This window comes from Lissotriton helveticus, chromosome 12 (assembly GCF_964261635.1).
Source record: "Lissotriton helveticus chromosome 12, aLisHel1.1, whole genome shotgun sequence".
Classification (NCBI taxonomy): domain Eukaryota; kingdom Metazoa; phylum Chordata; class Amphibia; order Caudata; family Salamandridae; genus Lissotriton; species Lissotriton helveticus.
In genome coordinates, this window is record NC_136073.1 from 569,524,586 (window position 1) to 569,548,041 (window position 23,456).

Sequence of the window (23,456 nt, forward strand, 5' to 3'; positions counted from 1 at the left end):
TATGTCTGTATTCAGTGGTGCGATTAAAAAAGGTGCAGCTCCAACTCTGTTAACAATGCGTGGTGCAGGTGGCTTTGGCTCCACCAATAATCCCGGAGCTAGAGTTTGGGTGCAGTCGCCGAATAATCCCCCTGAACAGGCCGAAATTATTGCAACAGGATCTGACAATACAGTACTAGTGATGAGGCCAGGGCAAGAAGGCTGGGACGTAGTCCCAGCTAACAAATGTTATTTGCGAGAATAAATGATACTTGTTATTTGGATTGCAGATCATTACGTGGATTGCTGCTGTCGGATGTGTCGTTGTTGGACTCCCGTGGGTCTGCTGCGACGAGAGTCAAGAGAGTGTCCGGGACCAGATTCACCATGTGGGCAGAGGACGTCGCTCCGTTGCAGCGTGGGACGTTGATACTAACTTTTGGGTCAGCCTGGCCCATACACTTATTAACTCTTCTCATTTTTGCTTAACTCCTATGAAGTCCATTAATGACCTCCTTACCACATGCCTTGTAGCAGTCCCTATATCCATAGCTTCCCTTCGACATTTCTTTAATGTTTCTGGAGTTCATTCCGAATTCATTTATCCGGATTTCACACCCTACAGTTATTGTGCTTCATGTACTGTCCTGATTGACCCGGAACCCCCACGAACGTTTCAAATCATAACATTTAATATTACTGAGGGGGATACGTGCTACAGATTTACCTGTGACCCTAAATTGATAGGCAAATGTGCCCAATTAAGATTAGAACATGCTACATCGTATTCTCCCCATGAGACAATTCTGTGTCGAACTAGAACTGCAAACTCTTGCGTTTCCCTTGACAACGGAATGAACTGTAAACGTGTCGTAGTAACTGCAAGTCATTATTATCATGTATCATTACCGACTGGATGGCTCTTTTCCTGTGGCAATGTATCCTGGTCCTATATACTGACTAATATTTCCGGAGGCCCCTGTGCCCTGACAAGGTTGAGTCTTTTGTTATTTTCCCCTGATGGTGCAATTTCATCCCGTGTGACACGAGATGTCATGCTGTCCAGTGATTGTGATTCATCACTCCATCTTTATTCTAAATCTGAATACCTTAGTTTAGCTGTTTCTATTGTAGGTGTTCCTGCGTTAGCTGTGCACAATGCTAAAACTATATGTAAACTTGCTTGCTGGATGGTGAAATCCCTTAATAGTACTTCTACGATTTTAACTGACCTGTTATTAGATAATCAAGGAGAACGCCGTGCCATTTTACAGAATAGAGCCGCTATTGATTACTTATTGCTGAAACATGATCATGGCTGTTCGGATTTTGAGGGTATGTGTTGTTTCAACTTGTCAGACCATTCCCAATCCATTAGATCCCAACTTAATAAGTTACATGACCTGACCCAAGAAGTGAGGGAACATCTGGACGGGGGGTGGTTTGACTGGCTCTTTAGCTGGTTACCTGATTTGCATTCTTTACGCCAAATTTTAGGTGGAATTGTTTCCATAATTTGCATCTTGATTGCCATCTGTTGCTGTATTCAATGTATACCATTGTTTTTCCATTTATTCCGACCACATGTAATGGCTAGATCTTTTAGTATTGTTTCATATTATTCATCTAACGACATACATGCAGCTTGAAAATATAATACGATCCCCTTAATTTAGTTGTCCTACTAATCCTTCAATACTAGTACTCATAGTCAGGAGTGGAGTGTAAGGCCTGGGTAATTTCTAGCCTTCCCCTAGATCAAAAGTGACTATAATCTACTAGCATTTCAGTCTTAGATACCTTTTCGCTTATTAATAAGGCTTAGCTATGCGCTTTGACAGGGTTTAGTGCCTTTTTACCGTTAGTTAGGCCTGTAGGCCCAAAACCAGAGAGCAGCCATTTTGGATGGCTGTCGCATCCATTTTAGATAGCTGCCTCGTCTGTGCGAGACGCCTCCAGAGTAAGAATAATATTTAGATCTAACCTGTTATTCGCTAGCGGGAAAACCGGCCGAGACCGGCCCTTATCAGAAGAATGTATTTTGTTCACTGGTGGAAGACGCAACGCGCAGGTGGCCACTGCCGACGGCGTGAGAAGCCAGAGACTGGTACAGGAATTTGGTGGGAGTCGGCCTAAGGTTGGAAATTTCCATGGTGAATGACAGAGAGATATTAGCGAAGAGCAAGGCGTAGATAGAGAGAGAGCAACGTGCGGAGCAGACCGATGAAGTTGGTCCGAGAGCTGGTGATTAATTGCTAGCTTTTACTGAAGAGGAGAATCCTGCACTGTCAACATGCAGGAGTGGTAGAAACAGAGCGAGTCCAGAAGAGGGTTCGAGTTTTGGAACCAAGGCAGCGTAGACGAGGCGTAGCGGTGCAGACGTGTATTCGTGAGCCATGGTGGGAGAGCAGAGTCCCGAGCGAGTGAAGACCCAAGACAGAGAGAGAGAGAGGGACCAGCCCCGCTTCTGAGATGGAAAGACGCACGTTTAAGGTGAGGCGTTCTAAGCTAGTGTAGATGACCCATAGTTAATAATCCATCTTTCCTCCTTTGTTAGGTTGTAGACGATGGCTAATTGCAACTATAATTATCTTGCTTATGATGTGTCTAATTGTATAAATAAATGATGTTATATCCGATCCATATTTGAGTGTTGTTTCCATGACAGGACTAACCTTTCTTTTTAACCAGATACTGGCAGGTTAGCAGGTGAGTAGACCCTTCTAGCAGGTAACTGAGAAATGAGAGATTGTGTAGCCTATGGCTGGAAGGAACTCCCAAATGTTCTATTGAGATAGCTCTTCTAAATTGAGACTCGTAAATATTGTCGGTACACCTTAAGTGTACCGCCGACCCCTATAGAACACCCCATTGGGGAATAACAGGTTCACCAGTGGGAAGTATAAATGTTATTAATCCTAAGGGTTAGGGAACCGTCTGGCGACGTTAAATCAATAGTCTGGCGACTTTAAATCAATAGTCTGGCGACTCTAAATCAATAGTCTGGCGACTCTAAATCAAAAGTCTGGCGTCGTTAAATCAAAATAAGCTGCCCTCCGACGTAAGAGGGGGTAGGTTGGTCCAGGTCAGCTTGCCGTGGGACTATAAAGTAAGAATCATAGGATATAAAACATGGAATTCCTTAGATGTTAGCTATAACTCTAATTGTATAGGCTTGTAAATAGCCTCTTTTCACCTTCTCAGGTGAGTCTTCTAAATGTCTTGCATATAGCGGCCTGAGAAGAGTGTGTTTGCGTGACGGCTGGGTTAGCCACGGCTGGTGGCTGCCTATCCTAAAAATCCGGTCGTTACACATACCCCCACTTACCCTCGTTCAGCTTATCTGTTTTGGCTTGCGCTCTACCTCCCTCTTATTGTCCATGTTGTCCGGTGCTCACCCCCCTACTATTGCCCTGAAAACCAACCTTCTCTCCCGTTGCCAGTATTGCCGTGCTGCCACCAACCATAACAAAACAAGTATTTAGAGTGCAATATGTCTTATTCTTCTTCAACCAAAATGTAGGGACTCATTACTGATTTACAAGGGTGGTGCTATTCCACTGCAGCCTGCAGGTACCAAAGACTGAACTGCGAGACTCCCAGACTACCAAAACCCAAAGTCAGAAAGCGCCACTGCATCTGAACCACCTAGCCCAAGCTGAAGTGGACCAATGGTCCCAACATGGCCCCCAGATGCCCCCGACTCAAAGCTCTCCTTAGGTTTCACTGTTGTAGACTTCTCTACGCCGTCTGCAGCCTCTGCTTACACGACCCATCCACAGCGACTGCTCATGGTGAAGAAAACCCAACGCCTAAGGACACCGCTGAATCTGTCATCCGTGGAGAAAAAGACCAAAGGTGCCTCCCCTCCACCTCCCCCAAGCATCGTGAGGCCAGAGCCCCTCTTTTGGTTCAGCCCGACTGGCCTCCCAGTCTGACCCTCCAGGGCCTGTTCACAAAGACCGATCCCCACTGACTTGCATTGGGCACCTGATGCTGTTTTGTACCACTGCTCCCATCCGCCCTAGTGCCACTAGAGGTGACCTGCTGGTGCTGCCTCAGACCTTGCCCGATACTTGAAGTCCAGGAGAAAGGTTGTGTAAGTCGCTGCAAATACCTTGTATGCCATATTTGTTTTTTCTCCTGTAGGATAACAATGCAGCCTCTGAAAGATGCACTACGTGTTGACTTTTTAAACAAACAAGTATTTCTCTTAAAAGACGTACCTACCTGATCGTATGGATTCGTGTGCCTATATATAAAAAAAAATTGTTATTTTTATAAATTGGTGTGGATCTCTTCCTGAGTCGTGTGCATCCTTTATTGACTATTGTGTGTATTTGCAAATGTTGAACACTCCCCTCTGAGAAGCCTAAGGCTGCTCGACCACACTGCTCCCTAGAAGAACACCTTGGTATTTCTAGAGCAATCTTCTGACAATACCTGGACTCTTTGCATGGTATAACTATTTTTGGTATACCATATAAAGAGCTGGCTTCCTACACTGGTGGTGCAGCAGTGGGATACAAGACTTGATATCTCCTTTACCACTAAGGAATACGAAACTGTCATTAGCTAAAAAATATTTTTTTATTGAGTTAAAATTTTTTCTACATTGTTTAAACTAACTGTAAGGGCCTCGTGTTGAGTCCCCCCCCCCCAGTGAAACGGTTTAGAATCTTAAAAAGTGTACTACTGGCAAGGCCCAAAAGTCTATTTTAGATTCTTTTTTTCGTTTTCTAAAAAATGTCCCAGCTTTAGTTACAATGTCTTCTACAGAAGATCTGGTTCAGGAGCTCAACTTGACCTATTATTCCTACCAAGGCAAAGCTCCAGGAGCTCTTGTCTGAGTATGAGAAAAACCATCCAGAGAACTACACTGATCTCCCTGAGGGTCAGTCTGGAGACAGTGGAAATGAGGAGAGTGTAGAGCCTCCTCCTGAGAGAGAGAGATGACCTCCCCGAGGAGGAACTCATTCTAAAGAGATTAGCCCGGAGGGCGGTTCTAGAAGCCAAAATCCTAGCTATAGAGAAAGAACGAGCTGTGATGAGAGGACCCATCTCTTGTGGCAGCAAAATAATAAATAGGGAGAAAGAAGAAGCTTTTGACCCTAAGCTCCCCAAAGGGATTGTCTCTAAATACACAGAAGGTGATGACATCACCAAATGGTTTATTGCTTTTGAGAGGGCTTTTAGAATAAGGCAACAGAGCAAGAACTATTGGGGCTCTTTTCTCTAGAAGCTATTCTCAGGAAAGTGTAGGGATAGGCTCCTGACACTGGGGGAGGCTTTACGAGCCCGTTGAGCAGCCGGTACGTAACTCTTTTTTACGCACCACGGCGCAGTGTGCTTGCCCTGATTTACAAGACCATGCAAAGCCACCATGCATGGTTTTTCATGGCCTTGTAAATACAACCCATTTTCATGCATCACTTTGCCGGAAAGGGGCGTGCCATGTGTGATGCTGTGGGTGTTCCCACGCAACACCCATGGATTTAGTCATATTCCCAGATTTACATTTCGTAAACCTGGTAATGCATCCGAATCTTACGCCTCCCCAGGGAGAGGCATAAGGAGGCACAACAAGGAGAAATAATTTTATTTCTCCTCGTTTTTCCTCTTTTGATGCGTGTTGCATTCTGCAGCACACATTGAAAGAAGAAAACACCACCAATGATTGTTTTTACCGTGGAGCAAGGGTGTCTGTGTTTGTGCAGGGCAGCCAACTGCGCGCCAGTACAGGGGAAAGCACAGAGATGCTTTGTAAATATGACACATCCCTGTACTTTTAAAATGGCGCTGCATAATTGCTTGCGAGAATCAAAAAGGGCCTTGACTCCTTACTCAGAAAGGCTGAGTCCAACTGAACTTATTAAACAAAACAAAAGCCAATCCTGGAACTATGATCCAACAACACTAGAGTTTCAAAGACAAGCTGCTTTGATTAAAGCAAAAACAACCTATTTATATTTTAAGCAAATTTATTCTTTTTTGTGGAAATATCATTTTTCTTGTTAGCACCTTGTTTATCGTGCATGGAAAATACAAAATACAAAAAGCATACAGTTATATGTACATTATATACAAACAGTTAAATCCGCGATTTCAAACACACTTGGCCGTTCATTCATACACCATCCATTCACAACAATAGAACAAATAATAATAGATAACAGTGCGTCCAAGCAACGGAAAGCAAATCAGTCCAAAATATTTCTTTTCATATTTTTGCAAACTTATTGTAGTTGAAATTCTCACAAGATCTCTTGTGAACCCAATTAAATGCAAAAAAAGATTGGCCAGATGCTGGACGAAAAAATGGTCGACGCGTTTCAAACCCCTATAATTAGGGTGGGGTTCTCCTCAGGACCGGATAGGTTCTGAAACAATAAAAATGACTGGCTTTAGCGCATATGTATGGAGCATAAACAACTATGAGAAAGAAGGGATCAACTCCCTGTGTTCAGCTAAGGCTTCCTACCTTATTCCAAGAAAAGGAACGTAATCAATGGTGGATAGTTAAGTTTCCAGTCGAGTTGTATTTTCCCAAAAAGATGTAATGCCAGCAACTGTGCGGGAAGAACAACAAACGCGACAACATTTACTCATGTGTCACCCCTCGCATTCTTACGAAACATTCATGTGCAATTACGAGCTGATGCGGGCAGCCCTTGTACTTACCCGCTAGAGCACAGTTCCTCGTTTGCCGCTTTGTCATTAGTTTTCAAGGCGTCGGCTCCTGTTCTGTGAACATGGAACGAAATAAGCGTTAGCGGGTGGAAGCGTATCCTCAGTGCTTCCTGGTTTACAAGCCTACTGTGTAAAGTCTCACTGACTAACATACTGTCTAGTCCGGTCCGGGTTTTGCTTCACCTCTGTGGCATAACCGTCTTTGGAACTACAAGTCCCAGAAATCCCAAGCAGTGGTGATTAACCAGGAAGCACTGAGGATACGCTTCCACCCGAGGTCTTCTGTTGTGCCAAACATGGAAATCGCCTAAGGAGAAGGACTGCTCCCTTCGTCCTACATTGGTACGTAATACCGCGCTGCGGTCAACTGTGAAGCCAGCTCTTTAGGCGTCCTACAGCTAACGCTTATTTCGTTCCATGTTCACAGAACAGGAGCCGACGCCTTGAAAACTAATGACAAAGCGGCAAACTAGGAACTGTGCTCTAGCGGGTAAGTACAAGGGCTGCCCGCATCAGCTCGTAATTGCACATGAATGTTTCGTAAGAATGCGAGGGGTGACACATGAGTAAATGTTGTCGCGTTTGTTGTTCTTCCCGCACAGTTGCTGGCATTACATCTTTTTGGGAAAATACAACTCGACTGGAAACTTAACTATCCACCATTGATTACGTTCCTTTTCTTGGAATAAGGTAGGAAGCCTTAGCTGAACACAGGGAGTTGATCCCTTCTTTCTCATAGTTGTTTATGCTCCATACATATGCGCTAAAGCCAGTCATTTTTATTGTTTCAGAACCTATCCGGTCCTGAGGAGAACCCCACCCTAATTATAGGGGTTTGAAACGCGTCGACCATTTTTTCGTCCAGCATCTGGCCAATCTTTTTTTGCATTTAATTGGGTTCACAAGAGATCTTGTGAGAATTTCAACTACAATAAGTTTGCAAAAATATGAAAAGAAATATTTTGGACTGATTTGCTTTCCGTTGCTTGGACGCACTGTTATCTATTATTATTTGTTCTATTGTTGTGAATGGATGGTGTATGAATGAACGGCCAAGTGTGTTTGAAATCGCGGATTTAACTGTTTGTATATAATGTACATATAACTGTATGCTTTTTGTATTTTGTATTTTCCATGCACGATAAACAAGGTGCTAACAAGAAAAATGATATTTCCACAAAAAAGAATAAATTTGCTTAAAATATAAATAGGTTGTTTTTGCTTTAATCAAAGCAGCTTGTCTTTGAAACTCTAGTGTTGTTGGATCATAGTTCCAGGATTGGCTTTTGTTTTGTTCAATAAGCATAATTGCTTGCGGCACTGCATCCTTTTGTTGTAGATGAGTCAGATGCTGAGTCCTATGACCTCATGAAGGACACCCTGATTGAGGGCTTTGGACTCAACACTGAGAAATACAGGATCAGATTCAGGGAAACTCGTTTTTAAAACCTCAAGTCAGACCTGGGTATATATATATATTTTTTTATGAAAACGCTAGGTGGCTGGTTGAAATGTAACAATATGCAAGACTCCGATGGGCTTTATAATCTTATTATGAAAGAGCATCTGTTGAGTAATTGTGATCCTGAGCAATTACATCAGGACCTAGGTCCACTTTCTCCTCAAGAGTTTGTAAAGAAGGCAGACCAACTGGGTCAATCAGGGGTAACCAAGACAACTCATGGTGGGAGTGACCAAAAGAAAGGGGTTGCTAAGCAACCAGAATCAGCACTTCGTAAAGAAATAGTAAAAGAATATATGAACTTAGAACACAGACAGTAATCACTGGCAGACACTATTCCCAGCGTCAACCTGTATTATGAATCATAACAGGCACAGTATCCCATAAGTCTAAATACATTAGACCCTAACCACCTAAGTAAAAATTACACTAGGGGCGTAAATCACCAGGGAAGTGTAATCTCCCTAACACCAACCTAAACAGGTAAAACAACCTCCTATGCATAAACCATATCTCAGAGGCACCAACAGGGCGCGCAAAACATAGGATACACAATACATTTCCTAGAACCCAAAAGCAATAGCACATAAATCACATTCGGGCCTGCGCCCTATAAATGTAACAATCCCCCCTGGCCAACTGGCCATCTAAAAAGGGGTTCAAATGCCCTATGTCCATAGAGTCAGGGCTGCTGCCTAAGCAGCGAAAGTCAAGGTTGCGCCATTGCGCCAAAACCAACACGTTGCAGCTGACCACTATTTGCTGGGCAGCTGAGAACAAGAACTGGAGGCCTAAACGCTGCAGCTGTCACTAAGTGCTGCGCAGCTGAGGAGGCCAAGGTGAGGCGAAGGAGTGCGTCTCACTCCTGAGTCTAAAAGAACCTGTCCCCTGAAAGAAATGCTTAAACGGTGCAGCTGCCCACTACTTGCTGGGCAGCTGTGAAAGTCACAAATGCGACATGGGCTCTCGCTGGCCCTTAGGAATAAAACTGCGCCCAAACGTTGGAGCCCTCTAGGCTCTTGAAATCAGGGAGCAGAAATGTGGGCAAGAACATGGGCTTTTAAAAGAAATATTGCCCCCGCTGGAGCCATCTAGTCTCAGGAATCAATGCTGCGCCCGTTGGAGCCCTTTAGGCTCTGGAAATCAAATGTGCCCCCAAAGGGTGGAGCATACGGGCTCTGGGGGAACACGGGCCCCCGGGACCTCCCCGGGGCCCTGGAAACAGAAGACGGCCTTTGGTGGAGCCATTGAGACTCTGGCAACCCTGGGCAACATGTGGAGCCATCTGGCTCCTAAAATAGAGATGCCCCCATCGTTGGAGCCACACACGGGCTCGGGAACACAACATGCCCCACGCTGGAGCGGCCCGCTGCCAGGCGGGCCGCTCATAAGAACTCTCTCTGTCCCCGTGCCTTCAAGGCACCACTCTGGGCTCTACCTTACTCTCGGAAGCCCTGCCTTCGCACCTGCCGTGCTTCACCCGGTCCCCAGTCTCGGGACCGGGACTTCAGGATTGAGCCAGCGAGGCTCTCGAAGACTCTCTGGCTGCTGGGGCCTGCGCGGGACTTCCTCCGTGAAACCGGAAGTCCCGCCCGCTGCCAGGCAGATGTCTGCCTGACTTCCTGCTTTACCGCGGCTGCGGCGGCATCTCTTTTCCCCGCAATACCGAGGGGTAGGCACCCTCGGTTAGAAAAATAAAGTTAGGAGCGGGGTGGGCACCCGCTTGGGCTCCCAAAAACGGGGTGGGCACCCATATGAATTTATAAAAGAATTCAAAGATGCAGGGTGGGCACCTGCGTACTTAGAGATACAAATAAGCGGGGTGGGCACCCACACTGCAACAATAAATGCAGTAATGAGGGGTAGGCTCCCTCAATAACAGGGCAATTTAAAATAAAGCGCTTCCCATGCGCTAAGGGTAAAAGAAAACCCACTTTAACAGAGTAACTGGAGCAACAAAGGTCCCAAGAAGTCCTGGACATCAAAGATGGAGCAAAACAGCTCCCAGCAAGGAAAATCCTCCAGGCATCCAGGGGCTGGGCAGGGCCCAGGGAGGCAAGCCTTCCCCTGGGCCCCAGCAGCAGCGCGCCCCTGGTAGATTCAAGTCAGGAACAAGAAAATTTTCATGGGGTCATAGCCCCTCTTTTATACACAAAATCCTTTGTCTCCAAAGGTGCAGGCAAGGGGCGAACCAGATGCAACTGGTTCTTGAGCACTTTGTTTTGCTCAGCCCCTCCCCCTATTCACAGGACAGGCCAGGGACATCAGACACACCACAGGGGGTGGAACCAACATCGTGGAGGGAAGGTCCAGCCCTATTCAGGTCCCAGGTGCAACTCCTCCCTCCCATCAACATGCAGATCCCCCAATTCACCACCGGGCAGACCCATCTTGACTCCTGGAGCCAAGCACACCAGCCAGCTCCAGCCAATCACAAGCCAGACAGTCAATTCACATTCACTGCACAGACATGCCAACTTCTAAAAGTGATGCCGGCCCTGCAATTTTTAATGGCTACTTGATTCAAGCAACAAAGCAAATCTTTGTTTTGATTTGTATGGTCTGATTTATTTAAACCATTTACTTTTTTATATAAATCTCATCAACTTAAGACATTAATTGCATGAGAAAAACACTGCATCTATACAATAAAACATATACATATTTTGACAAAAAGCATTTGACTGAAAAGCATTTGACAAAAAGTATTCAACAAAAAACATGTAACAAAGTAACATACGATCATTCAGTGTACATAAAAATGTAAATACAGTAATACGAGAAGCGTTAGTCTTTATATGATGTTTGCAAAACTAAATTTTGAAAGTAAAGCAGTTCGCAGTAAGGAAAAAGAGACAAATAAATTGTAACGAATACAAATTTCTCAATGGTCTGGTTAATACACAGATCAGTTAAATCCTTCCTGCTTTTGCCGACGCGTTTCGAACTTGCTTTGTCATTTGACAAGTTCTCATCAGGGCTTTCTCGTTCTAATCGTCTGAAAATTATGTACAAAGAAAATGAGTGAGATATTATGTTCCTCATTTTCATCCCCTATGTAAATTGCCCTCTACCAAAACTTTTTCGAAAATATATGTACCTTTATTTTCGGGTTGGCAGCGAGTTTCCGAATATTCAAGAATTCTTTTTCAGTTGGTGTTGAGTGTTTTCTAAAAAATTATGACAATCTCAATTAAGATATTGTAATGGTTGGGTCAGCCCATGCCTGTAGTGCCACTGAACACTCTTGGAAATTACCTTAAAATCGATGGTCTGTGCCTTTACTTGGTATCAGTTCCAATCAGTAATGAGCTGGTCAACAATCTACTCCCAACCGCCAGCCGGCGGTGGTTACGTCTTTTTACTCCTACAAAGAGGTATAAAGAGGTATAAAATAACTCCACTGTTGTTGTTGTTGTTATATAAAAAAGTAAATGGTTTAAATAAATCAGACCATACAAATCAAAACAAAGATTTGGTTTGTTGCTTGAATCAAGTAGCCATTAAAAATTGCAGGGCCGGCATCTCTTTTTTATTGAAATTATTCTATGGTCCAGCTGACCCTGTGTCCCGGGACCTATCTCCTTGTTTTTCGCAAACTTCTAAAAGTGGCACTTCTCCACTAGACGCAATAGATCTGCGCACATCATCGCGCAGCATTTAATCTCACGAGTACGCACATACCAAACTCGCCCCTGCACTCCCCACACATCAGGAACTACCATGGACACACATATTCCCCATGCACTCCTAGGGGAGGGCAGGCCAATCTCACCACACGCACTCAGAGAGCGCACGCACTTTACACTGGGCCACAGTGCTAAAGTACGCAGAAGCCAGAAATCACTATCATAATGTCAGAGTTCAAATCAAAAAGTTCAGGGGTGAACCTGCCAAAAGGGCCAAGTCCAACACCCTAGCTGTCCCAACTAAAAAAGAGTCCCCTAGTGCACTGGCAGTAAACGCAGTGGTAAGTCTCCAGATGGGATCCCATGGGAGTCCTGACCATGTCAGAGAGCAGTAGTCTCAGAGGGTGGGGTGGAGGTAGCTGCCCTGGCTGTCTGGCCCACTAACATGGAAAAATAAAACAGCCTCCTATAAATGGCATCAGAATTGTAGCCCTGAGAGATCCAGCTGCAAGTTTTTCAGTCACCATGGTGGCTGAAAAACTGGTAACCCCAAGACAATACCTGACTGGTGAGTCATTCAAACATGTAACAAAGTAACATACGATCATTCAGTGTACATAAAAATGTAAATACAGTAATACGAGAAGCGTTAGTCTTTATATGATGTTTGCAAAACTAAATTTTGAAAGTAAAGCAGTTCGCAGTAAGGAAAAAGAGACAAATAAATTGTAACGAATACAAATTTCTCAATGGTCTGGTTAATACACAGATCAGTTAAATCCTTCCTGCTTTTGCCGACGCGTTTCGAACTTGCTTTGTCATTTGACAAGTTCTCATCAGGGCTTTCTCGTTCTAATCGTCTGAAAATTATGTACAAAGAAAATGAGTGAGATATTATGTTCCTCATTTTCATCCCCTATGTAAATTGCCCTCTACCAAAACTTTTTCGAAAATATATGTACCTTTATTTTCGGGTTGGCAGCGAGTTTCCGAATATTCAAGAATTCTTTTTCAGTTGGTGTTGAGTGTTTTCTAAAAAATTATGACAATCTCAATTAAGATATTGTAATGGTTGGGTCAGCCCATGCCTGTAGTGCCACTGAACACTCTTGGAAATTACCTTAAAATCGATGGTCTGTGCCTTTACTTGGTATCAGTTCCAATCAGTAATGAGCTGGTCAACAATCTACTCCCAACCGCCAGCCGGCGGTGGTTACGTCTTTTTACTCCTACAAAGAGGTATAAAGAGGTATAAAATAACTCCACTGTTGTTGTTGTTGTTATATAAAAAAGTAAATGGTTTAAATAAATCAGACCATACAAATCAAAACAAAGATTTGGTTTGTTGCTTGAATCAAGTAGCCATTAAAAATTGCAGGGCCGGCATCTCTTTTTTATTGAAATTATTCTATGGTCCAGCTGACCCTGTGTCCCGGGACCTATCTCCTTGTTTTTCGCAAACTTCTAAAAGTGGCACTTCTCCACTAGACGCAATAGATCTGCGCACATCATCGCGCAGCATTTAATCTCACGAGTACGCACATACCAAACTCGCCCCTGCACTCCCCACACATCAGGAACTACCATGGACACACATATTCCCCATGCACTCCTAGGGGAGGGCAGGCCAATCTCACCACACGCACTCAGAGAGCGCACGCACTTTACACTGGGCCACAGTGCTAAAGTACGCAGAAGCCAGAAATCACTATCATAATGTCAGAGTTCAAATCAAAAAGTTCAGGGGTGAACCTGCCAAAAGGGCCAAGTCCAACACCCTAGCTGTCCCAACTAAAAAGAGTCCCCTAGTGCACTGGCAGTAAACGCAGTGGTAAGTCTCCAGATGGGATCCCATGGGAGTCCTGACCATGTCAGAGAGCAGTAGTCTCAGAGGGTGGGGTGGAGGTAGCTGCCCTGGCTGTCTGGCCCACTAACATGGAAAAATACAAACAGCCTCCTATAAATGGCATCAGAATTGTAGCCCTGAGAGATCCAGCTGCAAGTTTTTCAGTCACCATGGTGGCTGAAAAACTGGTAACCCCAAGACAATACCTGACTGGTGAGTCATTCACAGTCCTGAATGCTGATAATCAGGCTAACGTCCATCCCATGGCAATGGTCTCCTTAGAATGGGGAGGGGTTATTGGCCAAAAGAAGGTGGTGATATACTCTGCAATTCCTGTCTGCTAGGCAATAATCTGGAGTCCTCAGCATGGGCTGAGGTTGAAAGAAAGACCCCTGTCGCTATGCTGGGTATACCTGAATGGGTGTGTGTCAAAACAAAGCACAAGCAAAGCCCAGGGTGAAAAAGAAGAGTTGGAGCCTGGAATAATGCTCCACCCTTCTAAGAGAAATGTCAGGAAGCCTGGGAAACCAGCTTAAAATCAGCCACAAGCTCAGGTCCCCTCTCCTATGGGAGAAGACCTGTCAGCCCCAGAGGGAACTGAACCCCAGGAACTAGGGCGGTACACTGCAGAGCTCATAGGTTCAGTGGGACCCTCTAGGAAAGAGCTGTATCAGGGACAGAGGACCTGGCTCACGCTTGAAATCCTGAGACCTCATGCTGCTGATCAGAAAAAGAGAGAGGTCAATGGCTCCCACAGACCCTATCTCCTTTACACTGAGGCCAGCGACCCCAAACATGGTGTCACCTTGGTTCATGACATCCCACTAACTGGTCATCTTGGCCAGGCCAAAACGTGGAGTAGGTTAGTTACCCACTTCTACTGGCAAGGTATGTCCCAGAAGGAGTTTTTGAAGTCCTATGCCTCCTGCCAAGCCAGTGGCAAAGCAGGTGGCCACCCAAAGCCCCCCTTAATTCCACTTACAGTGGTTGGGGTTCCCTTTCGAAATGGTGCGAGTTGACATTGTTGGCCCCCTAGACACTCCAACAGCATCAGGGAACAGATTTATACTGGTAGTGGTGGATAATGCCACCAGGTACCATGAAGCAATACTCCTCAGGACTACTACTGCAGTAGCTAGGGCCCTTATTGGTATCGTTACCAGAGTGGGTGTTCCTAAGGAGGTAGTGTCAGACAGAAGTACAAACTTCATGTCTGGACACCAAAAAACATATGTGGGCTGAATGTGGGGTGGCATACAAGTTTACCACCCCATATCACCCCCAAACAAAAGGTTTAGTTGAGAGATGCAAAAAATAACACGAAAGGTACGATTGGTGGACTCCCTGAAAAACTAAGGAGATGGGATTTCTTACTGCCATGCCTGCTTTTTGCCTACAGAGAAGTATCACAGAAGGGAGTAGGTACTTCCCTCTTTGAATGAATACAACTTTATTGTCTGATTAATTAAAATAACCACAAAGTGATACATTACAGTACATCTCCAGCCATTCAGCATATACTATTCCAGTATAGACCATGGATCTTTGACAATTTTGATTAAAACTAATACAAAACTCATCAAGGGTAAAAATACAACTACATTTGTCCTAGCTGGCATTAAACCTTGTGGGTTAGTTAAAAGTGCCAAGTAGTTGAAATTTTGTATGGCCTTCCTGTAAAGGGACCATTGTGTCTAGTGAAAGAAGGCTGGGAGAGACTTCTCAAAGAGCCTAAACAAGACATAGTGGTCTATGTACTCAGCCTTCGTTCCAGAATGGCACATGGAAAAAAAATCCAAAAACCATGAGGTCAGCCAAGAGCTCCAGAAGCTCTGGTATAATCAAAAGGGTGCATTGGTGAACTAACAACCAAGGAATAAGGTGTGGATTTTGGAGCCTGTGCCTCCTAGGACCCGCCAAGACAAATGAAGTAGACTCTACCCCATCCTTGACAGAAAAGGGGAGGTCACCTATCTGGTGGACCTTGGCACTTGTAGGAAGCCCAAAATGGTCATCCATGTGAACCGCCTTTAACCGTATCATGACAGGGCTGATGTGGCCATGCTGATGGTCACCGATGAGGATCAGGAGGAAGAGTGAACTTGTCCCTGACCCCTTCTCTCACAACCCTAAAGACAGGTCAGTGAAATGAGTTGTATTTTCATCAGCTTTTCGGCTTACTGCAGGCAAGCCCTGCAACAGTATTCTTCTCATTGATCCCTGGTCAGACCAGCTGGTATTCCCATGATGTGGACACTGGAGACATCCTAGTTATCAAAAATAAAATCTAGATGCAGTCTGACCAAGTCAAAGAGGGCATCAAAGCTGAAGTAAGCAAGATGCTGGAATTTGGAGTCATACAATCCTTGAGGTGCCACTGGGCCAGCCCAGTTACCTTAGTTGACAAACCTCACACCAAGGGTGGTATAACAGTGCTGAGATTTTGTGTGTACTGTAGGGGCCTCAATGCAGTAACCAAGACAGATGCACACCAAATTCCTAGGGCTGATAAATGAATCGACAGGTTAGGGGCAGCCAAATTTTTCAGTACTTTAAATTTTACATCAGGGTACTGGCAGATTGGTCTGACTCCAGGAGCAAAAAAGGAATCTGCGTTCTCAATCCCAGATGGGCATTACCAGATCACTGTTATGCCCTATGGACTAAAGAATGCCCCTTCTACCTTCCAAAGGTTGGGGAACAAAGTCCTTGCTGGGTTGGAGGCTTTTAGTGCAGCATATCTTGATGATATTGCGGTCTATGGCTGCACTTGGCAGGGTCACCTGATCCACCTTGAGAAAGTCTTGAGGCACTGCAAAATGCAGGCCTCACCATCATAGGTAAGCAAGGGTCAGATAGTGCAGGGCTCTGTGGTATACTTTGGCCACCTTGTAGTTGGCGGCCAAGTTCAACTCTTAAAACCCAAGATCCAGACAAATGTGGCATGGGTAGCTCCAACCAACCAGACTCAAGTAAGGGCATTACTTGGTTTGACTGGGTACTACAGGTTTGTGAAGGGGTAGGAGTCCATTGTGTGGGAGGGTTATGTAGGAAAATGACATGGTCACTCCCACTTTTTTGCATGGTATTTGATGCGAGTTCGACTGGATGTGTACTGGGTCCCCAGTGACAGATCTTTTTCCCAAAACTGCAATTGCTTACCCAATTGGCAAAACCTTTAGTACCCTCTGTAAACCCCTAGTAAACGGTACCCCTGGTACCTAGGGCACGAGGTACTAAACAGGCTCCCCAAGGGTTGCTGCACGAATTGTAGCCCCCTCAACAAGCTCATGCAAACTGCCTCTGCAGCCTGTGTGTTTTGGAGCAGACAAAAGTGAAAATGCGACATGGCACAGCCTGTATGCCATTCCTGCTTACACTGCATGCAGTAAAAGTAAGGCTCCTGGTTTTCAGCTTTAAACAGATTTTTACATATAAATACAGACGGAAAAATATTTTTCTTCCGTCTGTATTTATAAATAGAAGCGGAAAAATACAACCAAATCGGATTCACTGATTCCAAGAATTTTTTTTGCAATCTGTGCTCCAGCTAGGGTTGCCTGCCACGCCCCTCTTCCTGATTGTGGTGTATGCCTGCCCACATTAGCACCTGCTGGGCCATTAATCTCTGGTAGGCACGGGAAATTCCTTCAGCTGTTCCTTCGACGTCTCCGGAGCTCCGGCGCTGAGCCTGCACCCCAGTCAGATTTAGGTCACAGGTAAGTGAAAGGGTGGGGGTGGACTTGTATTGCACTGTTTGCACCACTACAGGTGTTCAAATTAGAGGAAGCAGGGACGCTGTTAGTAGCACGAGTACTTGGCGCAGATAGAAATGTGTGACCCCAAAAAGGTCAGAAAGACCGGCTGTATAAACACATTAGGAAAATTAGGTCTCTTTCGCTTTCAGATATTTTCAGGCCTTAAATTGAAACTTTCCTCTCTGTCTTGGTGCAGCATGAAGAAACAAAATTCCTGAGAGACAGCCAGGGCATATCTGTAAGCCCCTTTTGAAGTTAAATCGTTGTGTTTCTTCACTGTGCAACAAAGAACTGTGGCTGCAGGTACACTGTGTGGAATTACAGTAAATTGTTCAAATGCTACTAGGCAGTACAAAGTAAAATAAGGGAAGTGATACATGCCCAATGTCTTCAAAGCAGAGACTGTTTAACTTATGAAAAAAGTGTTTTGCATTAGAGAAGGACTTAGTTTAAAAAGTGTGAATCAAAATCTGCCAGCTCATGTGGGTGTTGTAGGATATTTTAGGCTTCATGCTTCAGAAATGTGAGGGAAATAGAGCCTGGAAGGACTAATGCAAAGGCCTGTAATTTTTTTCTGAATTGAGAGCTTGCTGCCGTCTTTGGCCAGGTCACTGAAAGTGCACAGATGCACTTGTCTAAATTCTAAATGTGTTTACCGTTAATAATCATGGATAGTGACAGTGTTTTCAATATTTTAACACAGCAGAGACCACTAATATTACTGCAAGTAATCTATGTGACACCACTCCCATTTCTCATATGTGAGTTCCTGTTTTGATCTAACAGAAAAGTTTTTTGTGTGGATGTTGCATGAAACATATTTGGCGCATATATACATATAGCTAAACCTATAACAACTGTGCGCACTGTCTATTTAAATAAATGTGGAAAAATACTAGCTGCAACGTCTTTTTTTGCTTGCGACAAAAATAAATACAGATATATACAGATAAAAGGAGAAAAATAAATATGGATAAATACAGACGGAAATGTTAAAAAAATAAATGCCATGAAACCTGGAGCCCTAAGTATAAGTCACCCCTACAGTAGGCCATACCGCCCTAAGGCGGGGTGCACTATACTACATGTGAGGGCTTAACTGCATGAGCAGATATGCCATGGGGCTGGTCAGTTCCATTACCGCCAGTACAAGCGATCAGGGAGGTAATTTTAATGCATGTACTGGACACTGGTGAAACTGAGTTGCCCAAATACATGATGGCTTAACTGAAAATAGGGATGTTTGGTATCAAACATCTCTTATTAATAAACCCCACTGATGCCAGTGTCAGATGTATTAATACTTGTGCACAGAGGGCATAAGGTGCCCCCTGAAATGCTACCAGCTACAGGTGTGCTGACTGACTGATTTACGCCATCCTTCACCAGAGATGAGTTTCTGACCCCCAAGGGTGAGGGCTTTTGTTCTTAGGGGGCCAAAGACCAAGCCTGCTTGAGCAGAGGGTTTTCACACCCTCCTACAGGATGACCTGCAGATTAGCACTCCAAGGCAGGGGAGCTTCAAAGAGCCCACTGCCTTTGGTATGCAAATCTGGTTTCTCTCACAGGAGAGGAAGCCAACCCCCTTTGTCCAGAGTCCTTTGGCACCTGGACAGGTGGGAAAATTAGCTAGTCAGATAGGCGTGTCCACCCTCAGGCTAGAGCCACCTCTAAGATGGGCTAACTGAAGTGGAGGCAACATTTCAAAATTAGCCATCTTGGTGATGGCAAACTTAGGAATTAGTCATATAGGGGGGGGGCTAGTGACCCCACAGGCAGGTGGCCAATTGGCTACTACTCTACATTCCTGTAGCACCCCTAAATTCAGTATCTAGGGGAGCACCTGGCACCAGAGAACAAGATCCTGCCAGCTAAAAGAAGGGTAGAAAAGCCTCGAAAGCAAGTACTATAGAAGAAGCAACTGACTTGGCACCAGCCCTGCCGGCCTGTTCACCTATTCTGGACGATTGCGCCAAAGTCGTCTTGCCCTACAAGCAGCTGATCCTCCAAAGCCTGTGAGGACTGCCAGCGCTTCTCCAAAGACTCAGGCACTCCTGTGGAGCAACGGAGCGGTTCCCCTGCATCCTGTAGGTAACAAAGACTGAGCTGTGACGCTCCAAGACTGTGAAAAATTGACGCCGAAAAGCACCACATCACCCGAGCCGAAGTGGGCCAACGGTCCCAACGTGGTCCTCAGACTTGATGCCCACCTCAGGTTTCTCCGCTATGGACTTCTCATTGCTGATTGCAGCCTTTCCTTGCAGACCCCTTCAACCCCAAACGCTCCCAGTGAAGAAAACCCAATGCCTTAGGACACTTCTGCACCCATCGCCCCTGGAGAAGAGGACCAAAGGTGTACTCCCTTCCTTGAGCATTGTGAGGCCTGATCCCCCATTGGTTCAGCCTGACTGGCCTCCCAGTCTGACCCTGCAGCCTCTGTTTATGAAGACCGATCCCCACTGATTTGCATTGGGAACCTGGCGCTGTTTTGCACCACTGCACCCGGCCGCCCTAGCGCCCCTGGAGGTGACCTGCTAGTGCTGCCTTGGACCTTGCCTGATACTCACCTGAAGCCAAGGTGGTGGGTCTCGTAAGTCGATGCAAAGAACGTGTATGCCGGATTTGGCTTTTCTCCCATGGGATAACATTGCAACCTCCGAAAGATGCAGAAAGTGTCAACTTTTCAAACGCACAAGTTATTTCTCTTGAAAAACGTACTTACCTGATCATATAGATTCTGGTGCCTAAATATAAAGATACATGTTATTTTTATAATTTGGCATGGATCTCCTTATTGAATTGTGTGCATCATTTATTGAATTTTGTGTGCATTTGCAGATGTCTAACACTCCTCTTTGATAAGCCTAAGGCTGCTCGACCCCACTTCCCCCTAGATGAGCACCTTAGATTGCTAGAGCCAGCCCCTGTCAACTCATAAGGGAATATCTGGACTCTTTGCACAGTATATCTCTTTTTGGTATACCATATAAAGAGCCAGCTTCCTACACCACTCAACCAGACAACACAAATGTAGACACCTGGCGAATTCATCATTTCCCACTTAGTACCTTGACCACAAGGGTGTCCACAATAAATTTTAAGACGTACCTTTGCAGTTTAATTAAATTCTGAAAGATGCTCTTTCTAAAACAAAATTGTGTAACATCCATGTTGGGGTGACAGAGCACTCTCCCACCATCTGTATGTACTACAGAGTGTGCCAGAGAAGCACACAAGTCTCAATTCCCTGCCAGTGCTTAATTTGAGCAGATGGTTTCTGGTGCTCGGCACCGGCATTTAGTTGTCAACACCGGCACTTATGACAGTCTGCCACATGGTGGTACTGTTTGTCTAATTTTCAATTAGCACAATAGTTGTTTAATAATACAATATATATTTTAACCGTCAAATTCCTGCCACCTAACCCATTCTTTTGGCTTTGAGGATCTGTAATAATCTGAATTGGCACACTTGTAGGAGCGTGATGGTTAGTAGTTGTGTAGGCACTGTCATTGGCAGGGCAATGGATGATGCAAGCTGCAGTGGCCTCCTGGCAAGGGCTCTGGCACTTATTTATTTAAAAATGAAGCAGTACTGCTGCCCCTCAGGCAATAACTTCAGGTTCTAGAGTTTTCCTTTCAGGATCCTCACCGAGACCCTTCGACACATGTAAACCGCTTTGATGATAGTACAGGCTAGGGCGTATAAGCGTATGCTTAAATTTGAGCTTGGCTTGTCGCATGTTTTGTATTTACTTTACTGGTGCTCATCCTATTATGCCCCTGCTCATTTTTGTGTGAGCGGTATTGAAAGAAAGGTTGAAGAGAACCCACTCAAAAAACCCTGATGATCTCACGGATATTATTGTATAGCTTTTACGTTCCAAACAGAAACTTCACCTGGGTAAGTCTAGTAGAGATTCATGGGGCACCACCTTTTCGTTTTACCTGCTGTAAATGGTAAACTGGTCTGTGTGTGGTTGCATTACTTCTAAGGGAAATCTATTTAGTGTTGTCAGGATTCACCCCTACCATGCGAAAGGAAATCTACTGGGTGTTCTCAGGATTGAACTCTGAGGGTGCAACCTCATGAGGTCAACTGTGTTTTTTTGAGATTGCTTTCTGTAGTAAAAGTATCTTTTAGTATTGTTTAGATACATTTTGAGGTACTAGTACTTAAATATTTAAATTAGTTTACTGGGATTGATAAACTGCTTTTAATGGGTTTGTGTGCATGGGTAAAAAAAAGTGAACCTGAATTTTAATGTGAAAGGCAATAAAGTTTAAAATGATGCAGTTACAATTACAGCTGACAATCGGGACAGGTGGAGCAGTGCCATAAGTGGTTAGTGTGCCAGATTTTGGCAGTGAGTGATCTCATGCACAGTTGTATCTTGGGTCACCTTGGTTTTGGAGTCGAGCCTGCGCTAGCACATGCATCTTGCTTGCGAGACACTGTTGTATACATAAAAAGGCTTAGAGCCAGCCTGTTTCTTACCATGTGTTGACTTGCGTGGCACTCTTCTTTACAGCATTGCAATTCGACAAGGCAGGCCTAACATGTCCATTCCTCTCTGTGTAGCAGGGACCAAACACTGAATGATTCAACTTAATCAGTGTTCCTCCGCTGCTCATGGCGGGATCGAGGTACTATATTGTTCTGTTTAACTTTTAGCGCCCTGCAAACAGAAGGCGTGTGACTGGAAAAATGTGCCCAGCTGGACAAAAAAAATAGCAAACATTTATTTTCTATAGTTAGGTTTCTTTTATTTTGCCAAGTTTTCTTTTCTCACTTTGCACTCATGCTTTCTTTTGTTTTTTTTTCAAGGTCGCCGTTTTCAAAAGATGAGGATTATCTAATGGCAAAGTAACTATTTCTTGTGTATCATTTCTGAAATGCCGCATTAACCCAAAACATGCAGTACACTCTACTCCAATCTGCCCACTCCAGTCCATGCCATTCCACCCCACACCAATCTGCCCCACTCTATCCAATCCACTTCAGTCCACCACACTCCAGTCTGCCCCACTCCACTCCACTACAGCCTGCCCCACTCCTATTCGCCCTACAACCCGTCCAAAACAATCTGCTCTACTGAATCCCAAAACAATATGTCCTACTCCAATCCAAAACAATCTGCCTTACCCTATTTCACCCCACTCCAAACCAGCCGCTCCATCCCAATTCACCCCACGCCAATCCAATTTACTCCAATCCATCCCACTCCAACACACTCTTCCCCAGTCTAATCCAAAGCAATATGCACCACTCCAAACGGCCCCACACCAAGCAGATTCACCTCAATCCAATCCAAAACAATCTGTCCCCACCCCAATCTAAACAAATCTGCTCCACTCCAATGTGCCCCATTCCAATCGAAAACAATCTGCCCTACACCAATCCAAACCAATATGCCCCACTCCAATTGAAAACAATCTGTCCCACTCTAATCGAAAACAATCGCCTTACTCCACTCAGCTCCAGTCCAAAACAATCTGGCCCACTCCAAAGAGCACCACTCTTGTCTGCCCCACTCCAAAACAATACGCCCCACTCCAATCCACCTCTCCCCAATCCAATCTACCCCACTGCTATCTAGTCCACCCCACAGCAATCCAATCCACCCGAATCCAGTCAAATCCAATCTGTCCCACTGCAATCTACCACACCCCACTCCAAATCCAATCCACCTCCCTCTAGTCCAATCCACCCTGTTTCAATCCAATCTACTCCACTACAAATTCAACCCAATCTAATTCACCACATTCCAGTCCACCCCACCCCAATCCAATTTACCCCAGCCCATCCGCAGTTCTGTCCACCCCACTCTGCTCCAATCCACTCCACCACAGTTCAGTCCACCCCACTCCAATCCACTCCCTCCAGTCTAATTCACCCACTCCAAACCAACCTACTCTAATCCAATCCACATCAAACCAATCGAATCCACCTCACCCCATTTCAATCCACCCCACTACCTCAATCCACTGCAACCCACTCCACTCGACTGCACTCCAACCTATGACACTACACTCTATGAAACTCTACCACTAGACTCCACTCCCCCTATTTCACTCTGACACCACTTCAAC